Genomic DNA, 23,188 nt, shown 5'->3' on the forward strand with positions numbered 1-23,188 from the left:
AAACGTGAAGTAAGAGTCCGATTGTCTTTTAATTTCACACATCCCAATATTTTAATAAAGTCAAGATCTGGTGTTAGGATTGAATATATCGATCATCTCCTTCTTGTACCTCCCCCACAAAAGGTCAAAATTTTGAATATCCATTAAGCTAATAAAACGCGAAATTAACATCCGATTCCATCCCAGACTTGGTACATCTCAATATTTCCATAAACACAAGATCTGATATAAAGATGGTAGAGATCGGACCATTTCTTTTGCTACCTGCCCCACATAGGGTTCAAGGTTTTGAAAATGTAAAATGTTCGATTTTCTTGTAATATTGCCCATATCAAAATTTTTATATGTATTAGATGAAGTATGCAAATGAAATACTTCGGTCGACTATATCTGGTAACTACATATACAGTGAAGAAGGTGGCCAATATAGTCAGGTCCGGCACGGAATCATCAATATTGACCCAGTCCTTAGAATAATCATAACAGAAGTCAAAATATATTTAAATAGTCGAGCCTTGGCTGAGGGTATACATCTGTCGGCAAAACCGACTGAAATTTTCTAACGTATTTTTTTTTTTTAATTTTATTGAATGAAGGTTAGGTTAGGTTAAAGGATGTGTGGCTGTGTAAAAACAACAACCACTCCACTCGGAGACCTACTGGTACATTGTGATCATCCTAGTCTAGAAAAAAGTGGAAGTGAGGTAAGAAAGATAGTTAGTGTAGAATTTAAGATTTAGAAGAATTAGAAGAGCTAGTGGGTTTGCGTCCACGGTGTAATCAGCGTGTCGTCCTTAGCCATTTTAGTCTTCTGGCTAATTGAAGAATGACTGCTGGTTCTGTTTCGGAGAGGCATGACAGGTCAGGCAGTAAGTGCTTACCCAGAAGCCTATGTCTTACTCCGATAAGGGTAGGACAATGACAGAGTAAGTGTTCCACCGTTTCTGTTTCTTCCTCGTCCTGACATAGCCTGCAGTATTCAGTGTCGTCACCCCCCCCATTTTGAAGTCATGGCCTTTATGTTGCAATGACCTGTAATTAGGCCCACCACAAGCTTCAAGTCCAACTTCGTCATGGACAAGAGTGACCGTGATCTCCGTTCGGAGTTCACCGGCCAAATCTTTTTGGAGATGATGCATCCCCTTCCAGATAGCCAGTTCTGTTGAAATCTTCCAAGGTAGTGTTTATGCAGTACTTGAAAGAAGTGGCATAAAGGTGGCTTCACTGAGCTCTCGATCTCTAGATCTACTGACTCAGATCCGCGTCTGGCCAATTCATCGGCAGATTCATTGCCAGATATGTTGCAGTGTCCAGGGACCCAACAGAGCTTGACAACTGACTTAAACTTTTCCAGGGCATTCTTGCACTCCAGAACAGCCATAGACTTGATTGTGAAAGAATTTAGAGCTTTTAGGGCCGCTTGACTATCGACATATATAGTCACCGGTCCATCCCGTTCGTTAATTCTATTATTCAGCAGTTCTATGGCCATTCTGACAGCAAATATTTCTGCCTGAAAAACGCTGCAATCGCTGTTTAGCCTGAAGGATCTTCGGATACTTAGGCTTTCACAGTAGACTCCAGCACCCGTTCCACTTTCCATCTTTGAACCATCAGTATAGACAGCTATACCGTCGAAAGGTGGAGTGCCACGGGACCAGATATCCCTGTTTGGTATGCGGATGTCAAGTAGATCAAAGCTGTGCCTAGGGAGTATATAGTCACTAGCTATAGCCTGATTACTTACGTTTTCCACATACTTAAGAATGACAGAGTGCCCGAAGGGTTGACTCCGCCATTGTCCCAATTCGTTGAGTCGCAGGGCACACCTAGCAGCTAGTTCCTCTACAAATAAGCCTAGAGGCTTTAAGTTGAGTAGGGTGTCTAGAGCGGATTGTGGCGTGCTCCTGACCGCTCCTGTAATTAGTAGCGATGCGACTCTTTGTACTTTGTCAATATTCTTGCTGAAGGTGGTTTTCCGTAAGGAATGGTCGTACGTACGACTGACTCATATATCCATCGGATAATATGGGGTTTAAGCCCCCAACTCTTTCCTATGGAGTTCTTGCAGGAATAAAGTGCATTTAAGCCCTTTTTCGCTCGCTCCTCGATATTCCTTTTCCAGCTTAACTTCTGGCCTAGAATGGTACCGAGATATTTTGCTTCCGAAGAAAGGCTTAGAGTTACACCATCCAGCATTGGGAGAGAGAGGACGGGTATTTTCCGCCTCCTTGTAAAAAGTACGAGCTCAGTTTTAGATGGGTTCACGCCTAAACCATTGCAGCGCGCCCATCTGGAGAGTTTAACCAGAGCTCCCTGCATAAGATCCGTAATAGTTTGCGGAAATCTCCCAGCAATCAGCAGGACCACATCGTCGGCGTAAGCCACGACCTTTGTTCCGCTGTGTTCTAGATCAAGTAGAATGTTATTTATCACCAGAAGCCAAAGCAGTGGTGACAAAACGCCTCCTTGTGGAGTACCCCTAGTGACCGTTTTCCTAACAGAACACTCCCCGATGCTAGAGTTGATGATTCTGCTGCTGAGCATAACATCAATCCAGTCGACGAGAAGTGGTGGCACACTAAGTCTTTCGAGAGAACTGTGAATTGCCTCTAATGTAACATTATTGAAGGCCCCCTCGATATCGAGGAAGGCCGCCAACGTGAAACATGAGCTGTTCAGGTTCTTCTCTATATAACCCACGACGTCGTGCTGCGCTGACTCAACAGATTTGCCTTTCATATAGGCGTGCTGAGCAGTGCTTAAAGAGGTCAGGGGTATTAGAGATCTGATCTCTATGTCTATTAGTCTCTCTAGCGATTTCAATAGAAAAGACGAGAGACTAATAGGCCTGTAGTCTTTTGGAAGAACATGGCTTGGCTTCCCAGCTTTGGGAATGTAAGTGACTGTAACTTCCCTCCACAGTAGTGGGATGTGAGAAAGACGCAGACAAGCCTTAAATATCGCCTCCAGGACTGGTATTATCTCCGCCGACGCATGCTGTAGCATGGCGGGGATAATGCCATCTGGACCCGGTGACTTAAAAGGTTTGAATGAGTTAATGGCCCACAAAATCTTGGGGGTGTTAACAATACTATTAGTCAGATTCACATCTTCCGTCCCACTATGCTGACTAGACCGTGTTGCCAATCGGTCAAATACCGCATCAGAGCAGTTCGGAAAGTGAGTACTGGCTAATAGATTGAGAGTCTCTAAACCTGAGTCAGTCCAGCTACCATCAGCCCGCTTTATGCTTCCAATGGATTTTGGGTCCTTTGAAAGTACTCTACGGAATCTGGAGGCTGCGTTGACATCATCTATGGACTCGGTGGCCTTCTTGATCTCACTGTTGTACTTATTGAAGGCTAGTTTATAAGCTTCCCAGTCCGTACCCAGTTTGGTCTTATTGGCCTTATTGTATAGTCGTCTGCTAGTCTTCCTGAGCTGAGCTAGGTCTTTCGACCACCAGACAGGCTGGTGCCTTTTACCCGGGAAGGTTAGCGGACAGGCTCTTTCATAGCTGCCGATCAGGATCTTTGTTAGCAACTTGACGGAGTCGTCCACATCCGATGCCGAGGCCACTGGAAAATCACCAGTGGACTTAAGCATCCGTGCGGTATGCTCCGCAAATTGATTCCATCGAGCCCTTCTCGGGTTCCTATGCGGTTTTTGATTCAATCCCTCTACCGAAATTTGGAATGTTATTTTCCGATGGTCCGAGAAGGAACACTCAGTCGAAACTTTCCAGTTCAGTATAAGTGATTCATCCATGTTAGTGAGAGTGAGATCTATGACCTCCTCTCTATTCTTAATGCAAAAAGTCGCCTCCTTTCCCCGGTTACAGATTTTGAGATTATGAGATAAGATAAAATCAAAAATGTACTCACCTCTGGCATTGGTGTTACTACTGCCCCATTGAGAGTGGTGAGCGTTTGCATCACATCCAATGATGAGGCCGCCTTTTCCACCCAGTACTGAGGCCAGCTCCTCTACCACTTGGCCTGGTGGGTCGGGGTGCTCGAAGGGAAGGTACATGGAGACGAGGAATAGTGTTTTGCCCGTCCTAGTCTCCAATCTGACCGCCGTGGCGTCTCCTCCGCTGAAATTGTTGAGGAAGATTAAGTTGAGGTTTTTCTTAGCGACGATACACGTTCTAACCTTTTCCCCATTGGAGGTGGCATAGGTGATGTACCGCTCACTCCCTAGCCCAGTTACCTTATTCTTAAAAATGTAAGGTTCCTGGACCAGGGCTATGTCAACTTCAAGCTTGGAGAGGGATAGGAGAAGCTCAGCCCCAGCTGCCTTGCAGTGATGCAGGTTAATCTGCACAATGCTAAGCAGTTGTGGCTTCGTTTCTCCTACTGCGACAGCGGCGTTAGACGGAACCGAATCCATCCTGTGCCGAAGTGCAATTTCCCTCCACGAGTCTGAAGGTATTCCTGGCCAGCAGTATCAACAGAAACCTTTATGACCAGGCCCCCTCCCTCCGTACTTGAGCCAACCATGCGCCAGCCGTCCGTGCAGAGATTGGGATTCTGCTTCCCCAATATTATCAGCACGCGTGCCGGGTCCACAGAGGGCGGCGGAACCCATGCTGTCAAAATCCTCCTGCAGGGGATATCCTTCAGGGATACAGCAGCAAGTGCACTTCCATCCCAAAGTTCCTGAAGGCCAGCTACTGCGGTCACGAGGAAGTTCTTTGACTCCTCATTTTCGCAGCAGATGACCTTCACTCCCTTGTAGACGGTAGCACTGCCAAACTGTAACCTAGAAGGATCCTCCCCCAGGAAAACCTGTTCCCTCAGACGGTCCTCAATGAGAAGCCACCGACTTTCGCTGATTTTGCCTTCCGGCTCAGCTCGGTCGATGACCGCTACACGGAGATTGTCCGGGTACAGGGTTTGGGAGTGTTTCCTCTTCCTTGATGTCTGGCTTGAAGGTTGTGGGTTGGTGGTAGCAGGCTTCGCCTTAGCAGACCTAGGGTCCACTGAGGCTGCTTGCACCGGCCTTGCCACTACCTCCCTACCAGCTACAGCTACTGGCGTAGAAGCCGCAGTTGGCGGAGGAGGAAGTTTGCCCGTTAACGGTTTCTTTGCCTCGGGATGTGGTTCCTCCGTTGACCGTCCTCTCTTCATCGTTACCCGAGAAGAGGATTTGGCTTCCTTTGGTTCCACCGGGGCAGAATTTCCGTTAGGGGCGTCCTTCCTTTTGTTCCTTCGTTTTCCTGAGTTAGAAGTGGTGGGGGCTACACTAGATTCCGTTGGTGGTGCAACAGCCGAAGCTGTCTTTCCACCGCCGGGAGAGGTGTTGCCCTTCACCTCAGCCCCACTAGTTGGCTTATCCTCAGACGGACTTACCTTATTAGCGGGGGCTGTAAAGAGAGAGGCAAGGTCCTTTTCGAGTGTACATTTAGGCACTTCCGGATGGTTCTTCTCGAACTTCCTTATTGCCTTCATGTTCACCCTAATCAGGGCTTTTTCCCTCTCTGTAATTTGTAAGGGTTCGCGACCGATGAAGCTCTTACAGTACCTCACCGACCGTTTGTAACCCTTCCTTTTTTTACCTCCTTCGATCCGGAGGCATCGCGGTTGGTTGGAACATCAGTGTCCCTTTCCACGACGCCATCCTCGATCCTGAGGTTGGTCGCATCGGTAGGTACCGATGTAACCCCTTCCACAGGAGTTGACCCCCCCTTGGCAGCAGATTGAGTGCTCTCTACAGTTTTTGAAGCTGACTCACTCCTCAAAGATGAGGGTATGACGGTGACGTCAAGTTCCTCATCAGAGAGGGGTGAGTCATTCCCAAAGCCGGAGGGCACACTCTCTTGGCTGAGCCTTAGAGTGGTCTTCTCTAGAAGGGCGGACAGCTGTTCACTCTGTCGCTGTATGCTTTCACATACTACGTCTCTGTACGTTTCCAGAGTCACGTCCCCGCCCGAAGTTAAAATCTTGTCCATGGCCATGTCCTGGGTCGACACCTCCGAAGAGGTGGTTGAATAATTGTCGGTTAATGTTTTTGTTTTTGTTGTTGTTTTTTGTTTAGTTTTGTTCTCCATAAGTTATCGGGCATTGGAGGTGACGAGGTCCGCCATGACATAGCCTCCATATCATGGTAAGGACTTGGCAGCTAAGCCTATTACTCGTCGAGGCGCCCAGGTATCGACGAGGCAACCGTTCTAATACAGTCGGTACCCTGACTGCAAACCTTGGAATACTGATGGGCACGGTTTACGTAACACCCCAGCATTAGGGGGTCCGTTGCGGTGGACTAGGCCGTTGACTGGATAGTTAGGGGCGCCAGTGTCGCCTCGTCGAGTCCAGGGATCACAGGCACTCGGGTATTTAGTCCGAGACTCTCCCCCTAGAAACCGCTGAGCTGTCCGCGACTGCTTATTTGATTCGCAGCTGCCCGATATATCTACCGGGCGTCCCACTATCCGCAACCCGTGGACGCGTCCGGTAGCACTCAGCTATGCTTCCGCGAACGGCGGAGAAAAATGTGGAACGCTTCACGATTTTGCGTGTCATCCTTGCGCAGGGCCATGCTGAATGAAAGAAAAAAATATCGGAAATATCATCAAATTTCAAAATAAGCTTAGATTTGTTCGAATTGGTCACCTTTGGCACGAATTATGGCCTTCAAACGGCCAATGAAACCGTCACACGCTGCCCGAATGTTGCTCTGCGGTATTTTGGCCCATTCCCGGCGAAGCGCTTGCTTGAGGTGGCCGATACTTTAGTATTTTTTAGTGCCAACCTTGCTCTCCAAAATACTCCAGACACAATAGTCCAACGGACTTGTATCCGGAGATTTTGGTGGACATTTTACGCTGGAAATGAAGTGAGGAACCTCAATTTGTAACCATTCTTGGGTGGCGCGTGCTGAGTGCGATGGTTCTGAGTCCTGTTGGAATGTTCAAGGTCTGCGGCCAAAATGTTTGTGTGCCTAAGGCTTTAATACACCCTCCAGAATATTTTCGCGATAATATTCGGCATTTATTCTGGCTCGTCTACACGGTAACGAGCGATGGTACGAGACGCAAAAGATTTATTTACATTTAAATGCTGGAGTCTTCTAACGATAGCCACTTGTTGTTTTGCAGTCAAATATAAAGAAATCACACTATCACTCTTGAATTCCATCGCGAATAACTTTTTTCTGGAAAATTCGCACCAAAATGCTTTTGTACGCTTGTAAACAATATAATGAGCTGTCACTGGAACAATTTAAACAGCTGTCGGACGAGTGGCTTGGAAATGACAGCAGTCTGAAGTTGGTTGCAGTTTTTTCATCTCACCCTGTAGTTTTCGATTAAAACTAACCATTGTTCTGTTCAAGAACATTCAATCCAACATATCGAAAAATTACAAAACTAGTAGATTTTAATAGGTTCAGAAACAAAGCACATACGTTGTCGTTTGTTTATTAAATAGTATTTGTGTTTTTTGCCATTGACACTGAGAGCATTCCTTCGAATATTTACCAGTCTACGGGAATTCTAGGTACTGCCTCCAGATAAATGCAGTGGACATAATAAGGGCTATAATTTGAATGTGATATAAGCTGATGTTGCATTATAAATAACTAGCTGGCCCGGTCCGCGTTGCCGGCCCGTAGTTTTTGTCTATTATGCATATATTCCCAAGCATAATTATTCACAGATATGACTGATATAAGTGTTCACGTACAGGTCGATTTAATGTGTTTTAAAATACCTGTACCCATTTTTAACCAGTGGGCTTCAATATTTAAACCGTGGGCTTCAACTGTGTGGATGTGCTATACAAATCTATTAAAAAGTATATATCAATCTTATCGCCATATAAGGGATCAAATTAATCTTTAATATGGTAAAAATCGTAGCAAAATCTTCCAGTCAAATGAGCAGTAATTTGGAATTTGCTGTATTTTGTATACTACATAATTGAGGGCTGAATGATTTAAGAATAGCCAAAGTTAATTACTTTTTTAAACCCATTAGCAACTTAGATTGTGCATTAGAGTCCTCATAAGTCCCCCTAACCATGTCAGTCTGTTTGTCCGCCAAAAGGTGGACTTGAGAGGGTATTTATAACATGGATAAAAATTCTAAAATTTGTAGATATGTTGAAATTTTAGTGTAAGATTTTCACCCCCCTAATACGCATTATTAGCCAAATTCTTTGAAATGTGGTTAAATTAGGAGGTACCTTCTTTATATGGGCACTACTCCGAAACATCGACCTACATTGAAAACTTTCTTCTACCCCTTATAATCCAAGATGACAAATAGAGGCCAAATCAAAAATATAGCAGAACAATATAGCATGTCATAGCATTTCGCGTGATTTAAATAAGTAAAAATAGTTTTATCCACCTCATAATTGCGGGCAGAATGATAAGATGGGAATTAATTTTATTTGCCATTTAAATTGTAAGTTGGAGACCCCTTAAAGTCCATATTTTCATCATAGGATAATTCAATGATGATTAAACAAATATTCGGTCCCGTGCTACTTTCTTATATTTGTAATTTGTTCATGTTTTCACAATTTATTCCATATAGATGTACATCCGAAACCTACGTTCCCAACTAATATTCTCTTGGGGGTTACAAATTCAATAGAATGCAAAATTTTCTTTTCTGACCACACATTAGATGTGAAAGTGGACTTGGGGATACTCCAATGTGGGGACTTTACTTAAATAAATTCCTATGTGGCAATTATCTGTATGATGGTTCCCTACCCCAGGGTGGCATAAATAAAAATTTTTAGCCAAATCAATTGATGAATGTGGTCAATACCAATATGGGCCCTACTCTGAAAATTTCAAATTTTATGCGAAGAGGTTATCTACCCCCTTAGAAACAAAAATGTCAAATAAGGGCCAAAAAATGAAAAAAGTGGCCGGCCAAGACCCCAAAAATAACTTAAATCATAGATGGTTATATAAATATGAAATCTGGTTGTTCCCTTATCCGTGAGTTATGATCGATATAAAGTCCTGCAAAAGTGATTTTAGGTATTTTGAATGTTTGGGAAGAATTTCTGGAAGGATATAAAACCTTTTCTTACTAAAAGTCCCATTCGCTCTACTATTTTGCACCTTTTATTTCAATATTGGTATATTACTTATTATTCTCCCAAAGAATTTTGCATTTTGAGCTCTCATTGGACGCTTTGAAATGAGCCCCATTAAGCTTTTTCGGTCATTTTTGTTTGTTTAAATGTGTTCGCATCTTTCAGCTAACCCACGATGTAGGCCCTGGAGTTGAAAGGTAGATGTCAGTTAACATCCTATTTCGCACTTATTTAATTTTTTTAGTGAAAAATTATTCTTTATTTTGTTCAAAAAAATCCACTGAATTCAATATGATAATACAAATTGAAAAAAAAAAAAAAAAAAATTGACAAAAAAAGTATAACAAATTGAAAAAGTCTTCAACTTTTTCGCTGATTTTTTACAGCAAATGTTTTAAGATCCTTCCTTACAAAGTTTGTCAATAGAATGTACTATTACTTTAAAATTCGATTCCATTGAAAATGTTTTTTTGATTTTTGCAATGAGATCTCTTTTTCATGATTTTTCAGCGATTTAGAAAAAGTAATTTTCTTTTAACTTTGGTGTGACCGCGTTAAATTATTTCGATATCATCTATTCCGTTTCGCCACCACATAATTCGCTACTACACTTTCATGTAACCCGCCATCAATTTCAGTTCTCAAGAAATCAAGTCAATTAAATAAATTGGTATAAATATTCGCATTCAAAAATAAAATATAAAAAAACACTACAAATGTACATTAGAAAAAAGTAAGTCAAAATGGAAAAAAATCATGCAAAATAAAACATTACTATTGTACATTTGAAAAGTCAAAATGAAAATGTTAATATATCACATTTTTACGCGATTTTTTTGGATATTATCCTTTTCGGAGAGTAGACAACTCCGAATTTGTGTGAATCGTTAAAATTAATCCAGCGGTTCTTAAGTTATAAGCGTAGTAACTAACACAACTTACATTTATATATATAGATATCACCTTATGTTTCATAATTAGTTTAAAATCAACATGAGTATATCAAAAAAAAAAAAAAAAAAATTCATGTATAGTTTTTGTAGCGACAGCAAGAAAAACTTTTCTCATCCGAAGGAAAAAAATGCATAGTTTTTTGAGGACATTTTGTTCTGTTATGGAAATAAGAAAATTTTGAAGAAAAACCCCAAAACATTGAAATTGCCAAATCATAAATCTTTCTAGACGTTCAACTGCAATAGGCTGGCTGACAGCTTCTCATCACCTCACAAAAATATGTACCTTGTCATACATAGAGAGACGGACCTGCAATGTGGAGGACAAGAGACTAGAAATTACTTTTTATACTTCTTAGCCCTTGGGCTAAGATGCAGATTTCTTTCCACCAATTTTAAGATTTCATTTTGATTATTACTATGACAGAACGACCACAAACGTAACCCCAGCCAAAACAACAAAAACAAAATATTTCCACACTAGTGAGTGATATATCACTTTTGGGTCACTTTTTTTGTTGCCTTCACATAGCTCTGTACTTTCTTTGTTGCCTTTTGCGAAGCGATTCGTTGTGAACAATGTGGTATGGCAGAATGCGCTCAAGGGTGCACCAACAAATTGCTGTCACGGCTAAAATGCTTTTTCTTAGCTGCATCGGAGGAACTTTGTAAGGTTTTCTTTATTCTTACTTTAATTCAGTTTTGTTCTCAGATCATCAATATTTGGCATTACTTTTTTGTATTTCCACCAAATGTTAGAAGAGGTATTTTATAATTCAAGCGTATAGTTAAGAAAAAGTATGCAGTACACTGAGAGAAGTATATTGTACACTGTTTTTATACCCTCCATCGTGGAAAGGAGGGTATATTAACTTTATCATTCCGTTTGTAACATCCTTAAATATTCGTCGTAGACCCCATAAAGTATATATATTCATAATCAGCATAAAATTCAAAAGACGATTTAACGATGTCCGTCTGTCTGTCTGTCTGTCCGTCTTTCTGTCTATTGAAATCACGATACAGCCCACATTATCTGACGTAGATCGCCAAAATTTAGCAGAGCAATTTGTATTGTGTCTAGGATGGTTGGTATTGAAAATGAGATATATCGGTCCACGTTCTGGTATAGTTCCCATATAACGGTACCTCCCGATATTCGATATTTTGATGGTTTTTGCCACATTTTTTCATTGATTTGTCTAAAAATTGGTATTTGTGGGTCATAATGGGTGCTAGTTCCTGTGGCGAAACATTGCATGTATGGGTCCATGATTTGGTATAGCCCCCATATAACGGTACCTCCCAATATTCGGTATTTTTATGATTTTTTTTAAGAATTTCTCTGAAAATTGGTAGTTGTACATCATAATGAGTCCAAGTTCGTGTGACGAGTCATTGTAAATAAAGGTCCACGTTTTGGTATAGGCCCCATATAACCGTACATCCCTATATTCGGTAATTTTATGATTTTTGCCACATTTTTCACAGATTTGTCGGAAAATAGGAATTTGTAGGCCATAATGGGTTCTAGCTCCTTTGGCGAAACATTGCATGTGTAGGTCCACGATTTGGTATAGCCCCAATATAACGATACCTCCCGATATTCGGCATTTTAATGGTTTTTGCCATATTTCTTCTAATGTTTCCTTTACCCTAAGGTGGAGGGTATTAAAAGTTTGGCCCGGCCGATCTTAATGTTTTTTACTTGTTTAATTTCGAGGCGGTTTTTTTCACTATACTAACTAAAATGCCTGAACCGGGACGATACGTCACTCTGCATGCCCTACACTCTGAAATCAAATATGCACTTCATATTTTACAAGACGAATGCGGATTCCAATATCTATATTACCAGCAGGTTGAAAGTAATCGGCTATTCTGTTACTAAGGCCAAGAACTTAAATTTTTCATCAGTTAATAATGTTCAGTGACGCACGGTGGGGGAGAATTCACAAAAAACCGAAATCAATTGAGACAAGTAAAAAAACATTAAGTTCGGCCGTGTCGATATTGGGAGGTTCCGTTATATGGAAGCTATACAAAACGTGGATCTGTACATACAATGTTTCGCCACCGGAGCTATATTAAGACCACAAATACCAATTTTTAAACAACTCCGTGAAAAAAATTTGGCAAAAATCATCAAAATACCGAATATCGGGGAGTTATATGTTATATGTGGGCTATACCAAAACATGGACCAATACATACGATGTTTCGCCACTCGAGCTATCACCTATTATGACCTACAAATACCAATTTTTGGACAAATCCGTAGAAAAATGTGGCAAAAATCATTAAAATACCGAAGGTACCGTTATATGGGGACTATACAAAAACGTGCACCGATATATCTTATTTTCAATACCAACCCTCCTAGACGCAATACAAATTGTTTTGCCAAATTTTTAAGCTCTACGTCAAATAATGTGGGCTGTATCATGATTTCAACAGACAGATTCGACTTAGAATTTTATGATGATTATGGGGCCTACGACGAATATTTGGGGATGTTACAAACGGAATGATAAAGTTAATATACCCTCCTTTCCAAGGTGGAGGGTATAAAAACCCCCATGGAAACAAGTAAAAAAGCTGTAAGTTCGGCCGGGCCGAACTTTGAATACACTCAACCATTTAGAACGAATTTGGCAATTATCAAATTTAGTTTATACGACGACGTCGACCTGCATAGGTAACTTTTGTCATAAGCTATTACAATATTCAAATGCGAAATTTGAAAAAAAAATCGGTGAATAATGTGGTTAAAATCATCAAAATATCGAATATATGGAGGTACTATTATATAGGGGCCATACCAAAACGTGGACCTGCACAGACAAGTTTCTGTCACAGGCTGTTGTATCTATTACGAACTTCAAATACCAGATTTGAAACAATTCAGGTAAATAATGTCGCTAAAATCATCAAAACACCGAATACCGGGAGGTACCTGCACGGAAAATTTTTTATCTTAGGCTGTAGTATCCATTACGAACTTTAAATATCAAATTTGAAACAATTCCGTTGAATTACGTCGTTAATGTATATTTCGAGGTATTACAAACAGAATGACAAACTGAATATACCCTCCATACTATGGTAGAGGGTATAAGAAGCCTTAAATCGCAAAATCTTGGCGGCCAATTCAGATCGTAAAAACGCGATCGGGATACATGTATGACATCGGATGGATGTATGACATGTGACGCCGTCTTCTTGAAACCACATGCCCTCCACATTTATTCAATTCTAGGTAAGAAAAAAACAAGTACAAAAGCTGTAAGTTCGGCCGGGCTGAACTTTGAATGCTCTCCACCATTTAGAACGAATTTGGCAATTATCAAAAACAATAAAATCCGTTAAAAATTCTGTTAAAATCTTAAAAACACCGAATGTAGCTGTTATATTAGGGTCTATACCTGGACATGGACCTGCATAGGTAACTTTTGTCATAAGCCATTACAATATTCAAATGCGAAACTTAAAAAATACCGAATAAAAGGAGATACCCTTATATGGGGGCTATACGAAGACGTGGACCTGCGCAGACAATTTTCTGTCTTAGGCTGCAGTATCCATTACGAACATCAAATACCAAATTTGAAACAATTCCGGTGAATAATGTCAGAATACCGAATCCGATACCGAATCAGAATACCGAATATCGGGAGATACCGTTATCCGTAGACGTGGACCTGCACAGACAGTTTGCTGTCTTAGGCTGTAGTATCCATTACGAACTTCAAATACCAAATTTGAAACATTTCAAGTGAATAATGTCACTAAAGTCATCAAAAGACCGAATATCGGGAGGTACCGTTATATATGGGCTATCCGAAGACGTGGACCTGCACAGACAATATCCTGTCATAGGCTGTAGCATCCTTTACGAACCAAATTTGAAACAATTCCGGTGAATAATGTCGCTAAAATCAAAAAGTACCGAATATCGGGAGGTACCGTTATATGGGGGCTATACGAAGACGTGGACCTGCACAGGCAATCTCCTGTCATAGGCTGTGGCATTCATTACGAACATCAAATACCAAATTTGAAACAATTCCGGTGGATAATGTCGGTAAAATCATCAAAATACCGAATATCGGGAGGTACCGTTAAATGGGGGCTATACCAAAACGTGAACCTACATGGCCCATTTTCAATACCAAAAGTCCTGCAGGCATAATATACATTTGAGTAAAATTGTATCAATCTACTTCATTTCGTTTGGAAGTTAGAGTGACATAGTGACATCGACATCGAATTTTATGCTGATCAAGAATATATAGTTTGTGGGGTATAAAATGTATATTTTGAATGACAAACTTAATATACCCTCCATACTATGGTGGAGGGTATAAAAAACGGTGTTCTCGTTGGGACTTCCTTTATTTTCAACAAAGTAGCGGACTTGGGCTATATCATAATTTTTTTTAGGGGCATTTCATATTGTTGGACCTTCGTATGTTCTTGCAAACCGTTATGTCTGTCTGATGTTATAACGAATGACAAGTTCAAAATCATCAATTCAATTCACAATTATCGGTTCATCCAAATCGAAATTTACAAAAATTTAGTACTTTTCGTATACATAAGTACAAACTTCGAAAACTACGTCCATATCCCAAACCTACTCTACGTCATTCAAATTTTGTTTCTTAAAGTGCATTCAGAACATCACTGCGATTGCAATTTTTCTGCATCAAACAACCTTCCAATAGCCAAGTTACAATATCAACGGTCCAAACTTTGTTAGTGTTCCCGATGGTCACAGATTGAATATGTCCGCTGGTGTTAACCTCTTTGAATAGGTAACCAAAACAGACACTCACACACACACACCGTCATATGTATTCCAGAATGGCGAATCATAATCTTTCAGGTTAAGTGCTGTTGTTTCTCTTTCTGTCTGTCTGGTGTCTACACATTGTTAATAAAGTAATTTAAATAATTTAAATTGCACATTTGTCCAGATGGATGTTGTTGTTGCATATTCGTGTCATACATATATAGTTTCCAGGCGCAAAATTTCCAATTCCAAAACCTCCACGAATATGGTTGCCTCTAAAGGCGATTTAGTAAAAAAAGGTATTTTAAAATTATGAAATACTTGTATGAGTATCTGTTTACACACGTACACATATGCACATCTGGTGTTGAAAATGCCAACGCCAGGAATATATTTCAATGTTTCTGGCCTCATGGTGTTCATATGGAATTCTGAACATGTCGATTGTGTAAATTCCTCTGTAAGCTCCACCTTTATCATGTCAAGTTCAAGTATAAATCAATAAACAACACAAAATAAAACATCGTCGTCGACATTTATAATATTTTTATGACAATCACGCATGAGGTCCGGGATAGCTTTGTGATGATTTTCAGGTTGAAGGGGAGTTTATTTTCTGCATAAGAAGAAATAGGCATTTGCCAATTTGTGTGTAGGCTAGAACCATCAGTGGATATCAGTTGAAGATATTTTTGGGTGTTTTTATGAGGGTCTCTTGAAAGAATTTTTGAATTTCAGGAAAAAGCTGATACAATTTTAAAAGAAGAAACCGCATATATCTGTTACCTCGTTTATTAGATTTTGATTGGCGTAAGTACTAGATTAGTACCAACTACACGTTTCATTGTCCATATTTTGAGAAAAATATGGGAGATTCGCCAAAAAAAAATTAAGGAGAAGAACTTATTTTCTTCATTATCAATTAATGAGTAACGGCGGCACAGAGTATTTTTTAAAATAAAATACCAATACTCCATTTAATTTGGGAATGAAACAACAGGAATATTCGAAGAGTACAAGTTTTACAAAAAGTTTACCACTCTTTTTGTTTTATGGGGAGTATTTATATTTGAAAAATAACAAGTAATAAATGTGTAAGTTCGGCCGGGCCGAACTTTGAATATCCTCCACCATTTGGAACGAATTTGGCAATTTTCAAAAAAAAAAAAAAAAAAAAAGTAAAAAAGCAGTAAGTTCGGGACGAACTTTCAATACCCTCCACAATTTGGAACGAATTATGACATTTTCAAAAAATAAAATCCATTCAAAATTCTGTTAAAATCTCGGAAGGTGCCGATATATGGGGGGATAAACGATATTGTGGACTTATATAGACAAATCTATGTCTAGGGATAAAGTATTCACAAATAACTCCTTGTATAGAATTTAAGACAATTCCGTTGAAAATGTGGCTAACATCATCAAAATACCGAATATCGGGGATACCGTTATATGGGGGATATACGATATCATGAACCTATATAGAGAACTCCCTCTTAGGGGGTAAAGTGTTCACAAAGAACCCCTTGTGTAGAATTTCAGACAATTCCGTTGAAAATGTGGCTAAGATCATTAAATACCGAATATAGGGGGGTACTGTTATATGTGGACTATATGATATCGTGGACCTATATAGATAATTCTCTTTCAATAAATAAAGTACTTACAAGGAACTCGTTGTGCGGATTTTCACACCATTCCATTGGAAAATATGGCTAAAATCATTAAAATACCGAATATCAGGGGATACCGTTATATAGGGTTTATACGATATTTTGGACATATATGGACAATTACCTTTCGGGGGGTAAAGTGCTCACAAGGAACCCCTTGTGTAGAATTTTAGATAATTCCGTCGAAAAATACGACTAAAATCATCGTGGATCTATATAGACAATTCTCTTTCAGGGGGTAAAGTGCCCACAAAGAACTCCTCGTGTGGTTTTTCAGACTATTCTATTAGAAAATGTAGCTAAAATCATCAAAATATAGAATATCGGGGGGTACAGTTATATGGGGGCTATACGATATCGTGGACCTATATAAATAATTCTCAACCAAGGGATAAAGTACTCACAAAGTACTTTCTAACCCGAAGAGGCCATATAAAGGTCGACCGAGGCGATCGGCCGATAATATCGCTGCCGTACGAGCCAGTGTTGAGAGGTCCCCAAGAACATCCCAAAAACGCCGTTTTCAGCAGTTGGGCATGGCTCGGTCCACTTTACAACGGATTATTCGCATTGATTTGCATTTGTTCCCGTACAAAATTCAATTGACGCAAAGAATGTTGCCTGCGGACAAGCCTCGTCGATTGGAATGGGCCCAAAGGGCCCAAAGGTCCGTCGAATATGGGCAACCCTATACAATTCCGTTAGAAAAAAAAAATTAAAATACCGAATATCGGGGGGTACCGTTATATGGGGGCTATACGATATCGTGGACCGATATAGCCCATCTTCGAACTTGGCCTGCCTGCAGACTGCAAAAATTTAGCTTTCTACCTTAATTCGTTTAGCCTGTAGCGTGATTACAACAGACGGATGGACGGGGCTAAATTGTATTAGAATTTTATGCTGATCAACAATATATATACTTTGTTGAGTCTAAAATGATTATTTCGATGATTTACAAACGGAATGACGAACTTAATATACCCTCCATACTATGTAAGGTGGAGGGTATAAAAAGAGAAATCTACTGTTTACAATAAGAAACGTATAATTCCAAAAGTTTTAGATTACTTTAAAGTCATAAAAGTTTATGCGGATAATATTTTTCTTGATCACTTTCGCATGAGTCGATCAATGTTTTAAGTTAGTTTTCCAATGGTTTTTAAAAATCTTGTGTATAAAAACCAGATATCAGTCTTTGCTGTTGTTCAATGGAATGTCTCGTGCCATAAATTTCATCAAAGTCTTCAAAAACTCCCATGTGATCGCGTTTCATCCCGAATCCTTCTTTTGTAGGTGGTTTGCACATTCATAAACTTCCTGTTAATATGCTCCTTCGTCAGGTGAAAGTCGGGCTTCTTCTCTTTGATTTTCTGCGACACGTTTGCTCACAGAACCGACTTCTTCTTTCTTCTGGCTTCCATATCTAGCCGTTCTCTTACTATTAATGTTGTGCATATGACATCCACCTCGATTCTTTAAAATCATTAAATTCACATAAGACATAAATAAATAAAAAATATAATACTCACTCATTCTCTGCATTAGCCAACATATAGCAACACATGTTTGATTGTTGCTATATTCTAGCGTTGTCCGTCCGTATGTGGAAATCACTCTAGCCTCCTAGCGAAATTGCGTAGGTTGATAATATTTTACTCAGATGTGCGTTGTGTCTGCATGACTTTTGGTATTGAAAATGGTCTATATAGGTCCAAGTTTTAGTGGAGCCGCCATATAACTGTAGCTCCAGATATTCTTTATTTGGATGATTTTAGCAAAATTATTCAAATGAATTGTTTCAAATTTCGTACTTGAAGTTCGTAAAATTGCAATGCGGGTCCAGGTCTTCGTATAGCCCCCATATAAGGGTAACTCCATATATTCGTTATTTTTATGATTATAGGAGTATTTTTCAATGGAATTTAATTGAGAATTGGCAAATTCCTTCCGAATGGTGGAGGGTATTGAAAGTTCAACGTGGCCGAATTTAACGGTTTTTTACTAGTTTTATATGAGACTAGCTGAACCCGGTGCGCTTCGCTACCCCTTTTGATTTTATATGCATTCAAAATTTTACTTACGAATATATGTTGGTTAAAAAAAAAAAAAAAAATAAAAATTAAAAAAAAAAATTATTGCACAACTTTAATGCGTAAATAACCAAAACCATTAGAAAAGCAGTAACATGACATACATACACGAAGGTTTAAATATAATTTTAAAAAAATTACTTTTACACCAAATTCCGCCACACCTTTCATATTTCATTGAAGTTGATGCGTCAAATATGTGAAATCGGCCGAGAATATATATATGGGAGTTATATCCAAATCTTTACTAATTTCCAATTAATTTGTCACATTTATTATTGTAACCAAATTCCGCCACACATTCTGAATTTCATTGGTATCGGTCATATATATCATGTTTGGTGCATAACATGTATGAAATCGGCCGAAATATATATGTTAGCTATATCCAAACCTCAACTGATTTCAATATAATTTGGCAATTTTTGCTGGTGCCAGATTTTGTGTCTCTCGCTTTGGGTGCATCAAATATGTGAAATGGGCTGAGTATATATATGGGAGCTATAATCAAATCTGAGCGTATTTGAATATAATTTGTCAAATTTATTTTTGTACCAAATTTAGCCACTCATGCCGAATTCCATTGGAGTCGGAAATACGTATCGTGTTTTGTGCATCAAATATGTGTAATCGGCGGAAAATATATATGGGAGCTATATCCAAATCTGAACCGATTTTAATATAATTTGACTAATTTATTTTCTAATGAAAATGCCGTTACATATTCCAAATTTCTTTGGAATCGAACATACATATCGTGTATGGTGCATAAATTACATGAAATCGGTCGAAAATATATATGAGAGCTATATCCAAATCTGACCCGATTCTAATATAATTTGGCAAATGTATATTTGTTTTAATTTCCGTTACACATTCCAATTTTCATTGAAATTAGAGATACATAGCGTGTTTGGTGCATCAAATACATGAAATCGGTCGAAAATATATATGGGAGCTATATCCAAATCTGAACCGATTTTAATATAATTTGACTAATTCATTTTGGCTCCCAATTCCGTTACTTATTTTAAATTTCATTACAATTGGAAATACATATCGGGTTTGGTCCACCAAATACATGAAGTCGGCCGAAAATGTATATGGGAGCTATATCCAAATCTGAACCGATATCAATATAATTTGTGAAATCAATTTTTTAGATAAAATCAATCACACGTTTTAAATTTCATTGAAATTCGGGAAACATAGCGTGTTTGGTGCATCAAATGCTTGAAATCGGCCGAAAATATATATGGGAGCTATATCCAAATCTAAACCGATTTCAATATAATTTGACAAATTTATTTTCGGATTAAATCCCGTCACACATTCCAAATTTCATTGGAATCGAACATTCATATTGTGTTTGAGGCATCAAATGAACGAAATCGGTCGAAAATATATATGGGAGCTATATCCAAATCTGAACCGATTACAATATAATTTGGCAAACTTATTTTTGTTCCAAATTCCGTTACGTATTCCAAATTTGGAGACTGTGTCTTCAACCAATCAATAGATATGTGCATATTAAATCTAAATTTTTGGGAGGTACCTCCGATTCTGATGCTATATCTCCAGTTCCAAGCGGAAATTAAAAAATGTATATAGCCTATGTTACTTTCAGGCGATGTTGCAGTATATATGGAAATTTTCAGGAAAATCTATTCAGCGGTTTTCGAGTCCATAAATTACAAACAAACAAACAAACAAACAAACATACAAACATTTTCCTCTTTTATAGATATAGATTTATGTATTATTTTTTTTTTTGACACCACGTGCCGATCAGTGTTACACGTTTGCAGCCATGGTACCGACTGTATTCTAACGGAGCTTTGCTGATACCTCAGCGCCGCAACGAGATCCTATTGTCGACTTCAGTCCCTTCAAAAAACAATTACGTATTGAAGATCAAATATGAAGCCTACCAAATCAAACACTCCCAATACTAATTTGACAGATTATGGTGTGGCCGCCTTGATTTATGTCTTATATTTGTTATAAAACATTAATTTACTCTTTAATACTAAAACACTTTGTTTAAAATTTTCGGGATGAATTCGTTTAATTATTTTTTTTTTTCAATTTTGTTAATTCTATTTAAAACAAACAGAAATCACCTGTAGAATAATTAACTACTTTTGTGTAAATACAGAGAGTTTGAAATTTAAATTAGATTAAGAAATTTGAGAGAGAGTTTAAAAAGAAGCTCCGCTTAATAAGGCTAACAGCGATATGACTCTTGGCGCACTTAGTCAACAAAGCTACAAGCGCGAAGATCCCCTCCACCACATCAAAGGTGACCTTAAAATTGAACTCGGTAAATGATTCGGGATCGTCAGCCATCACCTGCAGAATGAAACGAATGGAAAGTTTGGGAGGCGACAAACCAGTGACACGACAGCGTTTTCAGACAGCAGCTAAAAATTCGCTAAATAATTGGGGATATAAGACCGTTAAAGGAAAGCCCCCAGTCTGACGTTGAATATGATATGCATACGCCCGTAGTCCATGCATCGACCTATTGTCAGGTGTAAGACTGGACCAAATCAGCCTTTAAAGAAGGTCTCTGATGCATCACAACTGCAGGTACCACCTTCCAAATCAGTGGAGGGCAAGACTGAGGTTTTTTCGAACTAAACTCGTTATAAGCTAAAAACGAATACAGCGAGCGTACGCAAGGGCGTTTTTTTTTTTGCTGCAGACCGTGTCCATCAGCTTATTCATCAGCTAAAGCCGTTATAAACTAAAAAAGAATACAGCGAGCGTACGCAAGACGTGGCGTTTTTTTTTGTAAACCTATAGATCCCAGTTTAACAGATTTGCTTTATTCGATCGAGTATTTACGACAGCAGTTTTATATCTCGTCAGATAGGAAAAATCCCCCATTTTTCGAGCTTAAGCTAAGTTATCATGTGAGATAGCATCCATTCCCACTCGTAAATACAAGTATTCATCTATTGATCCAGTTCATTGCCAGATATACAAAAGTAACTGCCACCATATAGGAAATAGACGTACAATTACTTGTAACATCTGTTGCCAGCAGCAACAACCAAGTTGTTGACCTTTTTCTGTGTGTTTGGCATAAAATTAAAATTTAGTCCATCTTGTCCCGCATATTGACAACTATGCGAACATCAGAGACAACAACCAATGTCCAAAGAGATACAAGGAGAGGGGAGAGAAGAAGAACAACGACGACTGAAATGGCTGAAAAGTTCTGGCCGAAATTGGAGGGTCTTACCACGAAGGAGAAGCAGCAGTGCTGGTTCCCGCAGCATCAAGTACGTGCTTCTGGATGACAGTCGTCAGTTTATTTTCCTACAGTCGTCATTCAAAGTCAGAGACAACGAGACAAACAAACAATTGAAGAAATATGGTCATGGACATAGTTCTTGTTGTTGCCTCGATGCGTTTTTACATTGTTCGTTGTTGTTTTTGTTGTAATGTAGAAAAGGAATTGTCGTCGTTGTAAGTTAGTGGAGCGGCAACAAGTTACAATATGTTCATGTGGAAATTCGTCTTCGCGCAATACAATCGTCGTCATTGTCCTCAGCCTCGTCATCATCCTCCTTATTATCACCATGGGTTCCTATTTGTTGGAACAATTTCGTTAGAGAAAAAATTGTTTGGTATCGACAGAATATTTTTAAATTTTATAGGAGCATAGATGAATTGGGGCCATATCAAAGTAATACCTCATTGTTATATTATTCTATTGGGGGATATACAGGGTGAAATTAAAAAAACTGCCAAGGGTCATCATTTTTATTTTTTTAATTTTATTGAATGAAAGCAAAAAATGTCAGAAATAGCATCACAATTTAGAATAAGTTTAGATTTGTCATTGGTCACCTTTGGCACGAATTATGGCCTTCAAACGGCCAATGAAATCGTCACACTCTGCCCGAATGTTGCTCTGCGGTATTTTGGCCCATTCCCGGCTAAGCGCTTGCTTGAGGTGATCGACTCATTGTTATTTTTTGTGCCAACCTTTCTTTTCAAAACACTCCAGACACAATAGTCCAACGGATTGGTATCCGGAGGGTTTTGGTGGCCATTGTAAGCGAGGAAATGAAGCGAGGAACCTCATTTTGTAAACATTCTTCGTGGCGCGTGCTGAGTGCGCTTGTGCTGAGTCCTGTTGGAATGTCCAAGGTCTGCGGCCAAAATGTTTTCACGTCCAAGGCTTTAATACACATTCCAGAATATTTTCGCATTTATTCTGATGCCACGGTCGATTAATACGAGCGGGGAGCGACCATCGGCTGTTATGGCGGCCCACAACATCACCATGGCCGGCGCTTGAGTTCTTCCGTTGGCCGAAGGTGCACATTTTCAGCTGACTTTTTTGGCGATCATTTTGTTTGTTTACAAACTACTGGACAACGAATGTTTTCTGATCGGAGAAACCCAAATTCGGCAGTTCACCATTTTCGGCCAAGCGAAGCAACTCTTTTGCTCTTTTGAGTCTATTTTCTTTCTGTTGCGGTGTAAGTTCTTGCACTTTTTGGAATTTCAATGGCTTTACCCCGAGCTAATTTTTTTATTTACCGAATGGAGTGTTGCGATATGTTCAAATCACGAGCCATTTTTCGGCCAC

The 23,188-nt window shown here is 39.3% G+C and overlaps 1 pseudogene; it reads right to left on the reverse strand.

Annotated features, from left to right (window-relative positions):
* Positions 1–6,492: 6,492 nt before the first annotated feature.
* LOC131804657 (U6 spliceosomal RNA) lies at positions 6,493–6,610 on the reverse strand (annotated as a pseudogene).
* Positions 6,611–23,188: the final 16,578 nt, after the last annotated feature.

This window comes from Musca domestica, unplaced genomic scaffold (genome assembly GCF_030504385.1).
Source record: "Musca domestica strain aabys unplaced genomic scaffold, Musca_domestica.polishedcontigs.V.1.1 10, whole genome shotgun sequence".
NCBI classification, from domain to species: Eukaryota; Metazoa; Arthropoda; class Insecta; order Diptera; family Muscidae; genus Musca; species Musca domestica.